We start from the raw sequence: 17,292 nt of genomic DNA, 5'->3' as shown, positions 1-17,292 counted from the left end.
ATTCATAAATATATTTCCCAATTTTTTTCTAATGTAGATGGTGACTGTATGCATCCCATTGGATGGTAATTAAATGGTGCATTGGCAAACTGTACTCATTCTAATTTAAATAGATGTCATTTTTAAGTTGCACTAAAAATAAGCATACTTTTACCATTTTAATAAGCATCATTAAAAACAGTATATTGCTATGCTTTTAAATCACACTGACATCTTTAATTGCTTTTCCCCACATTCATGGTTTCCAACTCAATGTTCAGACTTTTTCAGAGGATAAACATTATGGAATATTTATAACCAAACACCAAAATCAGCTCTTCTTTCCATTTATGGGATGTAAAAGAGGAAAGCAATTTCAATGATACAGAATCAATGCTGAGTTACAAAAGTCATTCATTTCAGGAAAATGTGACCATGGAATCTTGAATTCTGCCCTAAGTTAATAAAGCCAGTTGTTAAGTAATAAATAAATTTTACAGTTATTATATGTGAAATGAGAGATGCTTTCTACCCACCCAGAGGACTATTATAAAAAAAAGGAAGTTAACATTCATGACATTAAAATGTGAAAGTTTCTCAGTGTAGAGTTTTCTTTAAAAGCTAAAAATAGAGCTACCATATGATCCAGCAATCCCACGCCTGGGCATATATCTGGAAAAGACGAAAATTCTAATTGTAAAAGATACACGTGCACCAGTGTTCATAGCAACACAATTACAATAGCCAAGACACAGAAGCTAACTAAGTGTCCACCAACAGATGAATTGATAAAGAAGATGTGTATATATGTGTGTGTGTGTGTGTGTGTGTGTGTATAGATGTATATATATATACATATGTGTATACATATATACATATGTGTATATGTGTGTGTGTGTATATATATACAGGATTTACATATTTGTATATATGTGTGTGTGTGTGTGTGTGTGTGTGTGTGTGTGTGTGTGTGTATATATACACACAATGGACTACTTACTACTCAGCCATTTGCAATAACATGGATGGACCCAGAGGTTATCCCACTGAGTGAAATAAGTCAGACAGAGACAAATATTATATGATACCACTTATATGTAGAATCTAAAAAATAATACAAATTAATTTATTTACAAAACAGAAACCAACATACAGACATAGAAAACAAACTTATGGTCATCAAAGGTGAAAGGAGCGGGGAAGGATAAATCAGGAGTATGTGATCAACAGATACACACTACCATATAGAGAACAGACAGCGGGATTTACTGTGTAGCACTGGGAACTATATTCAACATCTTGTAATAATCTATGGTAGAAAGATTTTACACACACACACACACACACACACACACACAGGTATATATTGTTGTTGTTATTTAATTGCTAAGTTGTTTCCGACTCTTTTGCAAGCCCATGGACGGTAGCCCACCAGGCTCCTCTGTCCATGGGATTTCCCAGGCAAGAATACTGGAGCGAGTTGCCATTTCACTCTCCAAGGGATCTTCTCTACTCTGGGATTCAATCTGCATCTCCTGCACTGGGGGCATATTCTTTACCACTGAGACCCCGGGGAAGCCCTGTACAGGTATATGTTAATATATACAGATGATCCCAAGGAAGGAGGCGCCTGGAGAAATTGGACACAATTTAGCAACTAACCAACAGCACAATATGTAAGATTATATATACATATAACTGAATCACTTTGCTGTACACTTGGAACAAATACAATATTGTAAATCAACTATACTTCAATTTTTAAAAATCTTAAAGTTTCTTTTGCATGAAGAGACCATCTGTAACTGTGACTGGCTATTCAGATAAATGGAGTGAAACACGAGTCCATATATTTCTTGCCTCTTTGAAGGTGGAAATCATTCCAATTTTCGAGTCACGCAGCTACTCAGGTATCTTGTAATAATTCTCAAAGTTTATACCCCTTATCCATTTGGAGGAAACCATTAGTACATAGCCAACAGATGAAACGACAAAGATACACTTATTTTACTTGTAGAGCCACAGAGATTATCATGTAAGTGAGAATCAGGAACGTTTGAGTTTAAGTGTGTTTCTGTGTACAAGTGTGGGCACTAATCGGTATGTGTTAATAGACTGATTTACTCACTTCATTGTTCCTGTGTTTTCTATCTTAACCCAATGCTAGTTCCTCTGAGAACAAAGCTAACAAAACCACTGAAGCAGACAGTGGAGATAAGTAGTAAGAAACAAGACCCTGAATATCCTGCCTGCTGAAGTGTGTGCAACTAGAGCCGTGTTTCATCAGCCTAGAAGTTAGCAAGGACCGTTCATAAACCTTTTAATGACTGTGTGTATATCATTTTTCGTTGAAACAGAAATGGCAAACACAGCCCTTGAGGCACTGCTCACTTTGATTTGGAAACTGTGCAAGAATTTATATGTGTAGGAAGACACTTCAAACTCCAAACTTCTAAATATACTAAGACAGTGAGAAGACAGTTGAGAAGCAAGAATAGCAGCAAACTTACATAACCATTCCTCACCTTGTGTGTGTTCAAGATTCTTTACTATTTAAGAAGGAGATGCATGAAATATTGCATTAAAAATCAAGACAAATTCAATGTTATGTCTGTCTCGAATGATTCTGTTGTAAGAAACTAATATATTCTGAAGGCAACACACAAAGTTTTCCTTCTGTAAATATATTGATTTATGTAACTGTATTATATATAAATTATAAATGTAATTTATCACTGATTTGATAAATTATATTTTGGCCAATCAATTATTATGACTACATTCTGAACAAGTTATGCATGAAACATGAAGGCTCTCTGATAACCTTGTGTTCAATTAAAATCCAGATAGATGAGCTCCGCCTATGAATAGGAATGGGTTCTCCATGGAGATGGTCAGTGGAAAGTGGACAGCATCATTTCATATGAACAGGGAAAGGACTTAGTACCCATCTCAGGGAAACACAAAAGCAAGCTTTAAAAATGACCGTAAGCTGAACTGTGGTTATAGGGGGAATGAAAGAGCAATAATATGTTAGCTGGAAGAATAAAATCATCACAGCAAAGATGATTAACCTGGTCTAAATCTCTAAGTCAAACACTCCAAAGAATAATTGGAGCCCACGGCCCAGGGAATCAGGTTTTCACCAGATCATGTTCTTGAGTTTGTAGGTTGTGGTGTTTGTTACTACTTGAAATTTCCAGCACCTTTGTGGTTACCCAAAATAGAATGTGGTACAAAAGTCCAGTTTGGAGTCTCAAAGATGTGTTCAAATGTGCACAAGTCTTTAAAAAGAGGCCAAGTAGATAGATCTTAATCAGGAACAAGAAAACAGGGTTCATGTTACAGAATGTTAGAGCCATTGCAATTTATAGCTCAGGTCTGGTTTGGCCACAGGTGATGGGCAGCATTTGTTAAGACCTTTCCAATTCTTTCTTCTCTTACTCAACGTGGTATATGCAAACCTAAAGGCAACCTGATTTTAGCCCTCTTTATCTGTCTTTGCAGGTAGGATTCATTACAGAGTAGAATTGTAAAACTGGGCAAATAAGTGCACCCTAATGTAATGCTATTAAATGAACTCAGGGTTCTGTTTTTTAGAAGAGTTTTGCTAAGTGAGTCCTGCATTCTTAAAAATGATTACTTGTTGAGAATTATCTCATTTTTCGAGTCATTTTTCTAATTATCTTAAATGGTATTCTTCTCCTTTGATGACTGATTCCAAGATCACTTTATTCTACTTGCGTGTCTGACTATGACTCAATTAAAATAGACCTAATATTGAACTTTGAAGCTCCAAATTTTACTTCCGTTTTAGGAGGTCTATTAATTTCTTTCCCCCACTGAATCCCTTCTCATTAGAATTATTGCAAATAATTCTACTTCTCTGCTGTTTGCGTCTGTTTTCTTATCTCTCTCTGAAAACCTCTTTTGGTTTGAAGCCATCACTTGATACTTTAATGAGTCGACTACTGTGGATAGCATTCACTCTAATTTAGTTCACTGAGGGGTTGAATCCAAGTTTCGATCAAAGTGGCTCCCAGCAAAAGAAAGCAGCAGTTAGTGATGGAGGAGCCCTGCAGCTCATAGTACAGACCGACAGGACCCAGTGGGGCTGCTCATCCCAACTTGGGTCTCGAATCTGCTGGTGATGCTGTGCTTGACCTTTCAGCCTCACTAGGACAGGGTTTCTCAGGCTCTGGCCCCAGTGATCTTCTATAAAGTGATCCTCTGTACCCCAATGTTCTTTTTTTTAACTTTTTAATTTTATATTGGAGTATAGCTGTTTAGCAATACTGTTGGGGATCAAAGAGAAATCAGGAGATCTGAGTTTTTTACAAAAACTCCTATGAATCAAAGAAGAAATCAGACAATGCTCACAGAAATCATGAACTAATAAAGGAAGAAAATATAGGTGATACATAAACAGTTTCACTTAAAAACGTTATTGATAATCCCTTCAGCTAGCAAAGGGATCCCTGTAACAATCCTTTCTCTGTCCCATACAGCTTGCCTTTCCCTTCTAAACGTGTGAGGAAGAGGCTGTCTTTCAATTACTTTTTTTGTTGTTGTCGTTCACTAAGTCATGCCCTAGTCTTTGGACTGCAGCCCGCCAGGTTCCTCTGTTCGTGGAATTTTCCAGGCAAGAATACTGGAGTGGATTGCCATTTCCTTCTCCAGGGGATCTTCCCGACCCAGGGATTGAACCCATGTCCCCTGCTTGGCAAGATGATCCTTTACCACCGAGTCACCAGGGGAGCTCTTTATACTTTTTTTACTAAATCTGTTCCCTAGAACAGTGGTTCAGTTGGTCAGTGCCTGTCTCTTTCCCTTAAGCAAGTCAAGCTTACCAAATATTATCATGGCTGTTTCAGTTCCCCATGCAGGGTACCCTTTTCATTAGATAAATATTCACTCAGAAGATTCTGGGGCCCAGACACTGTGCTGGGAACTGGCAATACATATGTGGCTTAAAAAAAAAAATTTTTTTTTTTAAATCTCTTGGCCACACCGCAGGGCACACATGGCATGTGAGATCTTAGTTCCTGACCAAGGATCAAACCCAAGGCCCCTGCGTTGGCAGTGCAGGGCCTTAACCACTAGATTGCCAGGGAAGCCCGGATACTTGTGTTTTTAAAGGGAGGCCAGTCCTCAAGGAGCGTACGGTCTAGTAGGAAAATGACAGCAAACAGCAGCAACAACTCATCAAACACTCTTCCACAACAGACGCTTGACTAACTGGTTTTCCCACAGCCTCATGTCATCCTCTCAAAAGGCTCCCCAAAAGGTAGGGAATCTTGTTTGTGTTTTACAGATAAAGAAAATTAAGGCTCAGACTAAGTAACTTGCTAAAAGTGACAGGGCTTGCTAAGTCTGATTCCAAACCTTGAATCTTTTTTCCAGCAGTGTACTTACTGCTATAATAGGGTACTTATACTTCAATTAATCACTTATCGAAATTGTAGTCAATGGATATAAGTTAGTGTGCGTTTGTTTTTAGCAAAGACGGATAGAATTATAACTCTGTTCCTCCCACTTGCTAAGAGAACAACAGACTCTTAAAGGGACTTACAAAGTCCACTCTTTTCTTTATTTTGCTTCTTCTGGTTTATTCCTTTTAATGATAATAAATTTCCTCATCAACCTGTTACTCACCAAATAAGATGATGATAATGCTGTTGCTTTAAGGGGAAAATATCAATCATAGAGAAAGTCATTATCAAAGTCATTAGCAAAGATTGGGAATTTTCTTAATCCATCTGTTTAACAATTCCATGAATTCTTATTTAAAATTAAAAAATTTTTAAAGCCCCATAAGAGTCTGAATGTGAGCTCTCTGAAATGAATTATAAGGAAATTAAACTCAGAATGTCCATGTGCCCTATCCATTTCATTTTCCCCCATTCGCAAACTAAAAGAACACATTTGCAAAGATCAATTACTACACTGACAAATAATTTTTTTCTACCTGATTTTTAAAATACCTGATGATTACTGTGTGCCAGGAATGGCTTTTCATGCAGTAGCTCCTTCTGTCCCCTTAATAATGCTCTATGGTAATTAAGTGAGCTCCCCAGGTGGCCCCAGTGGTGAAGAATCCGCCTGCCAGTAAAGGAGACGTAAGAGACATGGGTTCCATGCCTGGGTCAGGAAGAGCCCCTGGAGAAGGAAATGGCAACCCACTCTAATATTCTTGCCTGGAAAATTCCATGGGTAGAGGAGCCTGGCAGGCTACAGTCCATGGGGCCACAAAGAGTAAGAGACAACAAGCGACTTGTCAGCCGAGGGAACTGAGACTCAGAGATCATGCCCAAACCAAGGAGCGAATAAGGGGCAGAACCAGAAAGTTAATTAAGGACTATTTATCCTCAAAGCATGTGTTTTTAACTGTGTGTGTCATGCATCATTGAGACAATGATCATATCAAGAGCAGCAACCAACACTTATGCCTGTTGTGTACAAGGTATTGTCTTAAGACCTTTGCATATATTAACTCATTCAATCTTCATACCAATCAGATGCATTAAGTGCTGCAATAATTCTTACTTTCTTCACATAAGAACTGTAGCTCAAGGAGATTTGGTAACCATGCTACTAAAGGCAGTGGTGTCAGATTCCCTGGTGACAGACAGCCTCCAGACCCTTCCTGTCGAACATCAAGCTCCTCACCAATATAGACAGAAAGACAAAATGGTTATACGTGACTGATGATTATAAAATGGAATGTTTTATACTTTATATTCATTTCTTCAATGTATGGTACAACCAGAAGCCATGAGATAAGAATGCTTAAAATAATTTCCACGTTGTACGTGTATCTTTAGTTTTATTTGAAACTGAAAAAATTATTGGCTTCCTAATCCAACATGCTTTCACCTCACTTATGACTGAGAGCATTTACCATTTTAAGAAATCTTAAGTAGAAAATTTTAAGATCATTTAATACTCAAATACATCCCTCGCCATCTTCTCAAAATCACTTTTTTTTTTTTTGTACCAAGGACAAATTCCATCATTCAGTTTAGCTTTTGAAACCTTGGTAAACTACACTGCAGTGACCCTGCTCAAAGTTTTCTGAACAATGCTCTGGCAATGTCCACCGAGAACAGGGTAAACAATGGGTTCCTGTTTTCTATTTCCTGCAGACTCTTATAATGTCCTTATTCCTCTTGATATCACTGATCACTAATTGTTAGTTTTAGGGGAAAAAAGAGCCAACTACTCGACTATATTTGTTTAAAGCCGAAAAGGTTCCAACGCTGCAGCTCCTTGGGCTTCAAACATATCGGCTCTGTTTCTCACAGCAATTTTCCGTCCATTAGAAAATTATAATGGGCCTGAGACTGAACGCAACAACTCACAAGAGGTGAGGGCTAACTGTTGATGTCCAGAAGTACTTTCAGAACTTCTGAAACTATTTTGTGTGTGATGATCTTTATTATTTTTTTATTGGAACACGCTTGCTGTACAATATTGTTAGTTTCCGCTGCACAGCAGCAGGGATCAGCTATATGTCTGCATATATGACTGTTTCTGGGGCCTCCCTCCCACCCCTGCCCATCCCACCCCGAGAGTTCATCACGGAGCACCCAGCGGAGCTCCCCCCAGCTGTAAATTTTACAAATATATGCATCAATGCCACTCTCCCAATTCATTCCACCCTCTCCTTTCCCCTCTGCGTCCACCAGTCCACTCTCCACGTCTGCATCTCTATTCCTGCCCTACACATGGGTTCATCAGTACCACTTTTCTAGATTCCATATACACGTGTTAATAGACGATACTTGGTTTTCACTTTCTGAGTTAACCGCACTCTGTATGACAGGCTCTAGCTTCATAGCCAGCCTAATAGTTTTCAGCTATCTTTCAGCCAGCCTGAGCTGAGAAACTCGTTCTTGGGTGATTGTGTCAGTATGCCTCTAAGTGTCCAGCGACCAGATTACTTTTAACCAGGTGAGGGGCTGGTTTCCCCGAAACAACAAGGAGCCCAGGGTGGGTTCAAGACTGCTTCAGCAGGTGCTTTCCAGAAGGGCATCTGCATTTCCATCAGCTCAGAGAAGCAGTGTCAGGTGATGGGGCGAAGGGTAGAGCACCCACTCCTCAGGAGGTTCTGTGTTAGCATCGCACCCATGAGACGTCTTGCCTGTAGTTTATCAGCCTGAACAAACTGCCAGGGAATCCCAGAAGATAAGTTTTGGTTTTTGGGTTTTTTTTTGTGCATGACCTTTATTTTTCATCTTTGTGTTTGGAATTTCTTTGCAATTTGTATATATGTTTATTATAAAATAGAAAATGAATAAAGCTACTCTGAAAAATTATAGTGAGGGAATGAATGATAGATGGCTTCCCAGATGAAGAAACCACATTGATCTAAGTCCTACAATGGTTTTTGAAAGCGTTGGTGTCTCTGGATTGGAAGAAAGAGGAGTGCAATATTTTAAATAGGCCTGTGACCAGGATTTTGTAGCAGAGTAGAAAGCAAAGATGAATCCTCCATAGGTAGAAAGCTGCATCTGCCACGACTGTGTTACAGTATTTATTTCTTTTCAAGCCATGAGTCTGGATATAGTGAGTGACTTGATTGTAAAATGAAATGTGTCAGAGAGAAACTTCATTCGAAAGTGACCCTTAAAGAAACCCTGGCTGAGAAAAAGAGGAAACTCACGAGAAGGTGAAAATGCATGCATTTACTTTGGCTCAGACGTCCATTCCCCACCCCTCTGCCTGAGCACGCACTACCCACAACTGCAGACCGGACAGACTGTCCAGCACTTTCCTCTGGAGACCAGGCCAGTCCTGGCTCAGCCCAGAGTCTGAACAATGATTTCCCCCCCTGTTTTTGGTAAAACTGAGCTATCATTACTCATTTCTCGACATTTCTAACATGCCTCTCCCATACCATCTCATTTCTTGTGTTTCCTTTGTTAACAAGACTATTGTTGCTTTTTTTAGGAGGCTGACCTTGCTGGTTAGACCGTTCCCACCCAAACTTGTCTGTATCTGGCGCATGGACAGATGAGCATATCTGTAGGCACTGAAGTAAACAGAGGAGGTTGCTAACAGCCAGAGGTGACTGGCCCCAAAGCTCCAGGTGCCTTGGGTGTCACCTAGCGAGGTGACAACTGAAGGGATCAATATTGCAGCAACATCTATAACCCACCCAGGACACACCAACAGGCCACACAAAGAGGGGTAGGAAGGTCTGGATTGGAGGACGGATAACACAGAAAATATTAACACGTCCAATATCTGAAAGCTCCCATTTCTAACCCACATTCATTTTAGGAAAATGTTTTTCTTATGCACTTGATATAACAAATCTATACAGTTCCTTCTAACCCTTGAATGCTGGGAACTCTTCCTTATTATTCTTCACTCATCTTTCGTCTCTGTGGATTTCAAGGAAATTTTTCTAACATTTTGTGTATTATTATTTATGTATGCCTGTCCTTGCAAAATTAACTTTTGTGGCCATAGTAACGATGGAAATATGCCATAGATGGTTGGGTTAATTAGTTTGTTTTCTGAATGCCTCAGAAAAGATATTTTTCATGCTCTGCCGTGATGATTTCAAAGTGTCTTACACGTGTACAAAAAGCATGTACAAATGTACAAAATAGTACCTCTTCAAACATTCTTAGGCTCTAATCAGTGTCCTTATGCCCATGGTAGAAGAAAGTGTTTCACAGCCTCTTCGCAGGCAACAGGGCAAAGACCAGCCCCCAGTCTCCAACTCAGCTCTGTATTCCAGGCCACACAACGCTCCCTTTCCTCTCCTCTGCCAGAGAACAAGATCACAAATCTCCCAGTTTTTCGACGGCTAGTAATTCCTGGTGTGTTTATAACTGACGCACTATATGGACGTGACAAAGGGTTTCATGCCACGAGAATGACAATGGCCGGAGCAGGCAGTGCTGTTGGTGAGATAATTCATTTCGGTTTGTCTGCTCATCAAGTATCTATAAAAAGCATCAGGTACAGCTTGCCGGAAGCCATGTGGTATAACTGCCTAGTAATACACAAATAAATCATTCTCTCTATAACCCTAATCAAAAGAAATTTTGATCAGGGATCCCAGTTGAGTGATTAATACACCCTAATGGAGTATTACATGATTTTTAAAAAGATCTGGAGAGATGATGCAAGAATGCAGGTATCGATTTATTTCAAGCCTGTTTTAGAAGATAAATGCGAGTTATTAAGATAATAGATTATATCCCGAGGAGGAAAACAAGTGCTGATTCTTTAAAAACCTTTTAAATCAAATATGTAACCACAAAGCAATACCGTTCAGAGAATCCTCTTGGTTGGAAACAGCTGCTTAATCAGAATACAGAGTTTTTGCTTTTTAGAAGATAAGATACTTTTATAAGCTCTCATTTATGTATAACAAAAATACCATCGTGTGTTGCCTCATGCCCTGAGCAGAACTTATTGAATTGCTTCTTTATTCAACAAATGTGCACTGAGCCCTTCCTCGGCGCCGGGCACAAATATAACAAACCTGTCTGGGGTTCAATGGGAAATCAGAGGAGAAATCCATGAATCGATCATTCAAAGGCAACGTTTGATGTTGGAGGGAACATGAGGAACACAATTCTTTAAGAGTTAAAAGTGCTTGACCTTGGCTAGAGCAGGGAAACCCTTCCTGAGGAAAAGGCACTTGGGCTGACAGCTGAAGGGTGCTGGCATCCACGTCAAGCAGGGCAGGCGGCAGGGAGAGCGAATGCAGCACACACAGGCCCCGACGGTGGTCCAGCCCAGGAACTGGGCTGGAGGGGAGGCCAGAGAAACCTGAAGAGACGGAGCTAGAGGAGGGAGGGAGACGTGGGTGGGGATGAGAAGCAGCAGATCGCACAGAACCTTAAATAGGCCCCTTTATGAAGGCTTATCTTGATGATTTTTCTACCATATGTAGCAACTGTTGCATATGCTCAATTTCAATGGAATATAAATATCGAGAACTAAGTCATAGTTATATGAAACAGCAGAGGCACTTGCTAAATACAGATGGAGTTCAGACAGTCAGTTTAAAAACAATAAGGTTTTCACTAGAAAAGTGAGTTGTAACAAAGGTTTTAAGAAGTTATTTCTATAGAATCTCTAGCACTTGATAGATAGAATCTCTAGTCTGAATTGCTCATTCAGACTCTCACCTTATTTAGTAAAATCCAGTCCCAGATTGCATAATGGCAAATGGGATGGCAAGTCACATTTCATTTCACGTCAGTAAGCCAGGAAGCAGAAATAAGTGACATATGATTTGACAACTTTAAAATAATTATACCTGCAGATGTAGATCATGGGGATGAGCGGGAATGGCCAAATGCGATCTCTGTCAGTCCAAGCAAAAGTGGAGATGTTCGAGTTAGGAACGGGGTTTATATAGCTCAATGTTTCTGCTTCCATTTTAGGGTATCAGCACAGAGGACTTGTATGAGTGGTCTGAAACCACTCAACCCATGGGCTTGGGTTTCCCCACTTGGTGCATTTATTCACTGTTCAACACACTGAACTTTCTGGAGACGACCCTGCTGACCCTTACTGAGTGTGTGATGCTTCTAAGCATCACTAGTTTCATTGCAGACATGCGTAGTTCACTCTGTTTCATGTGGTTGAAGCAGACAACTGTAAAAGATGTCAGTACACTTAATCGAGCCTTCATTTTGCATCCAACATGCCTGCTTTGGGGGTCCGCCCCTTCCTTTCATCAGCGTTATCGGATTTCTATCATTTCTATAGTATCAGAATCTGACTGCCTTTTCAATACATCTTTGAAACTCATGCAATGTTTCAGGCAGTCCTGCTGCCTCTCCCTAAACACTGAAATATCTAAGAGAATGACGCATTGTTCTCCTAGAAAATTAGACAATGCTACCCAACTGACATGACCATGAAAGCCTTCAAACATTTATAGTGCAACTCACTTTTCAAAGGACTTCGGGGGGTGAGGGGGAATGTGTAACCTAGAAAACAATATTCATGGGAAAACTACATTCACTTCCTTCCTACTGAGATCCTCTCAAATCATAGGAAGCGATGAGGAATCAAATGAGAATTTGGAGTTCTCTTGGGGAAAAAAAATTTAAACAACTCTTAAAGAAGCCCTCAAAACACATGTATTCAAGAAACCATGCATATAAAAGTCCCTAGAAATCATCACAGTATCTGAAAACAAACTACTATGTTTGGCCATAAAAGGTAACCGGCACAGTTATTCTACAACGTTTTAATTATTTAACCAATAACATTAATAGCATTTGCAACATGCCAGACTTTTCTACATTCCTTTCAAATGACTACTCTTCTAATCCTCACAACAGCCTACTGAGATAAATCCTATTTAAAGAAGAGGAAACAGAGGCACAGGGAAGTGAAGTAACTGGCCCAAGGTCACACCAAAGTGCATTCGGACAGACACACTGTCCCAGACTCTCTGCTCTTAAGCATTACACACTTTTTAAAGTTTTCTGAAACAATCAACCAACCAGTAAGACCTAAAGCTACAGATGGTCACTTCATACAGAACTGGGAGTTTTAAATATTACTGGTGTGGGCCCACATTTTCTCTTACAATGAGGATTTCATTTTTAGGAAGCCCTTTGAGCCCAGAAGGCTTTGGTGCCACCTGAAAAGGTGAGAAGGCATTTGGCAAACTGGTGAGAGCCTTCAAAATAATGTGTTCACTTATTTAATGGTGAGGCAGAGGACAGCGGAAGCCTCTCTTCTCCAAAATGCCAATCTCTCGTGCGTCTAACAATTGGAGGGTTATATGAGTTAATAAGATCCTTTCTTGTGACATAAATACCTTCTAGGATGGTTTGTTCTACATCAACTGTGCCTTAGTTACAGTTTCGATTAGACCAATACTTAGCTGAAAACAGTGTCAGTATTTCTTGTGTGCTATGGAGGGAGAAAAAGAAATGAAATGCTAAACTGACTTTCAACATTTCGGTTCATTTCCTCCCCCCCGCCCCCCCCCCGTCCCCCCTTCATCTCTGAAAGATTATTCCTGCTCTAGCCTCTGAAACCAAGCCTGTCCTTCTGGAGAGTTTAAGAATCTCAGTGGACGTGGCGGCTGGTCCCACTCATGCCTTGCACCAGGGCAACTAGATTTTTATTTTATTCTTCAGAGCCTGCAATGCTGCCTGGAATCTTGTGAAGTGTCCTAATTCCTTCAAGCATTAGATGTTGATCTGTGGACCACTCATTTAAGTAGCAAGGATCAAGAGCAGTGTTTCTCAAAGTGTGGTCAAGAATCACCTGGGGGCTTGCTAGAGATCAAAATTTCAGGCCCCTCCCCAGACATACTAAATCAGAAACTAGGGATAGGACCCAAGAATGTGTGTTTTGACGAGCCTTCCAGGTGACTCTGATGCTTAATACAGCTTGAGACCCACTGGCCTAGATGGCACTGCCCAATAAAAATATAATACAAGTCCCATTTATAATATAAAAGGCTTTGGCATTTTAAAAAATAAAAAGAGGTAAAATTAATTTTAACAAAATGTCTTATTTAACGAACTATGTCTGCAATACTATTCCAACATACGATCAAGATTTTTTAAAATTCTCTTACAGTCTGTTTTTCATATTTAAAGTCTGGTATATATTTTATACTTATATGACATCTCAGTTCTGACAAACCATATGTGGCTCAACAGCCATATGTATCCACCACATTAGATAGGCAGGCTCTAGACTTAAAGGAAATCAGTCCTGAATATTCACTGGAAAGACTGATGTTGAAGCTGAAGCTCCAGTACTTTGGCCACCTGATGCAAAGAGCTGACTCATAAGAAAAGACCCTGATGCTGGGAAAGACTGAGGGCAGGAGGAATAGGGGACGACAGAGGATGATATGATTAGATAGCATCACCGACTCAATGGACATGAATTTGAGCAAACTGTGGGAGTCATGAAGGACAGAGGAGCCTGGCGTGCTGCAGTCCATGGGGTTGCAAAGTGTTGGACATGATTTAGCGACTAAACAACAACCACAACAAGACTTCATGGTGATAATATCATTAACTTTTATGCTTTCTGTGTATCAGGCATTACTTGATTAAGAATTTTATGTGCGTAATCATATAAACCCAACCACAACTCTATGGATTGGCATTGTTCTTACCCCCATCTTATACAGAAGAGTTATGCCAAAGGCCTATTAAATGTTTCATCAATATAAGAAGCCCACTCTAATATAAGCATTTCCAAATGATTTTAAATCAATTTTTTTTTTGGTAAAAAACACAAACAAAAAAAAAGAGACATAAATAAAACCATTAACAGTACAGTTGATACAATTGTTACTGTATTGATAACTTCCAAAAGACATAGCAGTTGGGTAAGTATTCTAACCTTTAAAAATATGCCTCAGTTTGCACTCTTCTGTGATGTCAGATCTGTTGAAAAGTACTTATGGACAGGCTGTCTGGACAGTCAAGATCTTTGGGGAACAAAGGAGTTCTGGGTGAGTTACTTGGCAGGGTAGGACTCATCCTAAATGGAACAGGGAGCTGGGTCATAACCTGTTCATTCAAGTGCAGATTGGCATAAAATGACTCTAAAAATAGTTTAACGTGAAGCAATGGGCTTCTCTCAGTATTGGTGTGAAAAGCACCCAGTTTGAAATTTAAAAATAATGGTTGACTTAGTACTCAAATAGTTAATCTTTATCTGTTCCCTTAACTTCCACAGTTTCTCAAGGAAGGTCCATTTTTAAAAGTATTTTCCTTTTCATTATAAACTACTATAAGGAGAAAAAGGAAAAACAGTTAAAAAGTTTAGCTCCTGTTACATGGCACAGTGATTTGATATTTGTATACATTTCAAAATGATCACTACAGTAAGGCTAGTCACCATCCATCACCATAACAAAGATATTACATAATTATTGACTATATATAATCCCTACACTGTCCATTTCATACCTTGTGACTTATTTATCTTGCAACTGGAAGTTTGTACCTCAATCTGCCTCACCTATTTCTTTCCTCAGTATTTTCTCTAATCATTTAAAAGGAAAGAACTGAATTTGATGTGAGCCTCTGGTAGCCAGCCTTCATAATATTAACTATAAAATATATCAAGGTGGTTTTTATAATGGACTAAAATCAGGGAATCTTCTTTCATCTCTCATCAGTACTTCCTGACTGCATAGGCATTTTCTTTGTTACAAAGAATAGAGAGTTCAGAGGTTTCAGGATTTCATGTAGAACAGAGGCTTTTATACAAATACTTAAGTGTTTCCTTGGTAGGAAGTAACTAATTTTCCTTTTTCGGGATGTTGCAAAAAGCCTAATGAAGCAATGGAAGTCAGGAGTCGGTCTGATGACGCATATATTCCCTGGGTCAGAGTAGAAAGAGATCTCCACATCTCCAGTTGCCATGGTTTAAATAGCCTGTGGAAAAGAAGCTGTAAAAGTCTGTAACAAATTCTGTCCTTACTCTCGCTGTGTTTGTGTGCTATAAACCTTTCGAGGCAAAGAAATTAATTTTGTCCACTATTGTATTCTCAGAGTGCTTGGCGTATCAGAAGTTCTTGCCACGAAAATGTTTGTTGAATGAATGACTACAATTTCCAGATCTTAATTCATCATTCTGCAAACAAAATGAAAGCTCAGAGTTTGCCAGTCATTGTTGGTGACCCAGTCTGAAGTATTTCTTCACTGGCCTTTGGAGTGGGGAGAGAGCAGGGGCTGGGTGCCTGTCTGCATCTTGTCACTGAATGGCCCCCAATCTCTGCCAAGAGATAAGAAATGTCAACAGCTTAACCCAGTAGCTTTCAAAAATAGCATGGTTGATGAGACTGGAAATGTGGGTGTGGGCTAGAAATAAATCATTTGTCTTCAGTCTTAAGGAGGATAGGCTGACAACAGTTATTCCTCCCAGAGAGAAACCTAAAACATTTTTTTAAGACCCATATAAGCAGGCCAGGAACTATCAGAAGAAAAGTCTTTCATCTCAATACAGCATAAACAGGACATCTGATTTTCAGCGAATCTCGTGAATCGTTTTGAAAACGCAAGGATTATGGCAAAGTACTATGTTGCTTTAAGATTCCAGTGAAGGTTTTTTTCTTGTTGTTACTGTGTGTTTTGCTTTCAATCATGCTGGCAGTTTTCCTCAAAATGTAAATGAATATTTGCACAGTGGAGCAAGTTGTTGTGGGTTTCCTGGTTTGTGTCCCTGCCTCCCCCAACACACACACCCCTGGGGGGGCGGGGTGTGGCGATCCAGGCAAGGATTTTTCATCCCTTGCAGACAACCCCGGCTGCTGTTAAATGCTGAAAATAGCTCAAATGCTCTCAGAACAGTAGCACCACCCAGCAGCTGAGATTCTTTCCCTCTCTCACTTGCCTTCTCTCTTGCCCCCCTCCTTTTTTTTTTTCAGACACTTGGATTGGACTTAATCTTAAACCTCTGGAGTTCAAGACCTTTTAAAAAGGGCTAAATAAACAACCTCCACATGTAAAAGGCCACTGACTGCTACTTCCTCTCTTCAGAGCAACTGTTGAACCTGGCTGCCTGTAGGTAAGATTTTTTTTTTTTTTTAATTCTGGAATTATTTGCTTGGTTTATGACATGGACTCAATGTTTTTTAAATAACTTGTCAATGGTGAAAATAAGCAGGGGGGTGGGGGTGAATGGTGCTGGGGTTGCTGAACGCCGTCCAGGTAGATTTGGTGTTCCAGAGCCCAGCAGCACCCGGCGTGCGTTTCCGTGGCTGCAGCTTTAAAACGGGGCTGAAGGCGCTCCGTACAATGCTGACCTGCAGAACAGACCTGTCTGTGGCCGAGCCTGAGCTGCGGCAGAACGCTAATTAAGCCTCCTTGCCAGGGTCGTCCCAGAGCCTTTCAGACACCCTCATTTTCTTGTTTAGACGGGGTTTACTTATTTTTAACTTTCTAAGGGCATTTTTTTTTTTAAGGGAAAAGATGCAACTACCTGAGTAAAGGAGCTAGATTAGTGATTTATTCTTTAAGGACAATGAGACGGCGCTATCTTATTACCTTCTTTCACCACTGTTTTGTTCATTGCTACTGTGGAATTAGAACAATTTTTTGTTTGCTTTTGTATTGTATCTTCCTACCATAATTCAGTGACTCAGTTTTGAGGTTTCCTTACCTAGCTGATGGTCTTTGGCGGGCAGGTTTCTTTCTCCACTGTGACAATATAATACTTTGGAGGGTTTTCTGTGCTTCCCCCACCCCCACCTGATGCTTGCTCTTGACGTCTTGCAAAGCACTTTGATCTGTGGACTTGAACTTCAAACATGGCATTTACTTTGATTGTGGGTATTTACTATGT

At 39.8% G+C, this 17,292-nt stretch overlaps 1 protein-coding gene across 9 annotated transcripts in view; it reads left to right on the top strand.

The window, feature by feature from the left end:
- Positions 1-16,249: 16,249 nt before the first annotated feature.
- The window catches only part of SORBS2 (sorbin and SH3 domain containing 2), a 173,719-nt gene continuing 172,676 nt past the window's right edge, over positions 16,250-17,292 (top strand). For 7 of the 9 annotated variants that reach the window (XM_061134670.1, XM_061134673.1, XM_061134667.1 and 4 more), the window contains exon 1: positions 16,250-16,515. The gene's annotated coding sequence lies outside the window, so the exon portion shown is untranslated. The remainder of the gene's footprint in view (positions 16,516-17,292) is intronic. The other 2 variants (XM_061134671.1, XM_061134669.1) reach the window with 1 other exon arrangement.

This window comes from Dama dama, chromosome 32 (assembly GCF_033118175.1).
Source record: "Dama dama isolate Ldn47 chromosome 32, ASM3311817v1, whole genome shotgun sequence".
Lineage (NCBI taxonomy): Eukaryota > Metazoa > Chordata > Mammalia > Artiodactyla > Cervidae > Dama > Dama dama.
The sequence above is the reverse complement of the archived record's forward strand: the minus strand, read 5'-3'. Positions and strand labels throughout refer to the sequence as shown.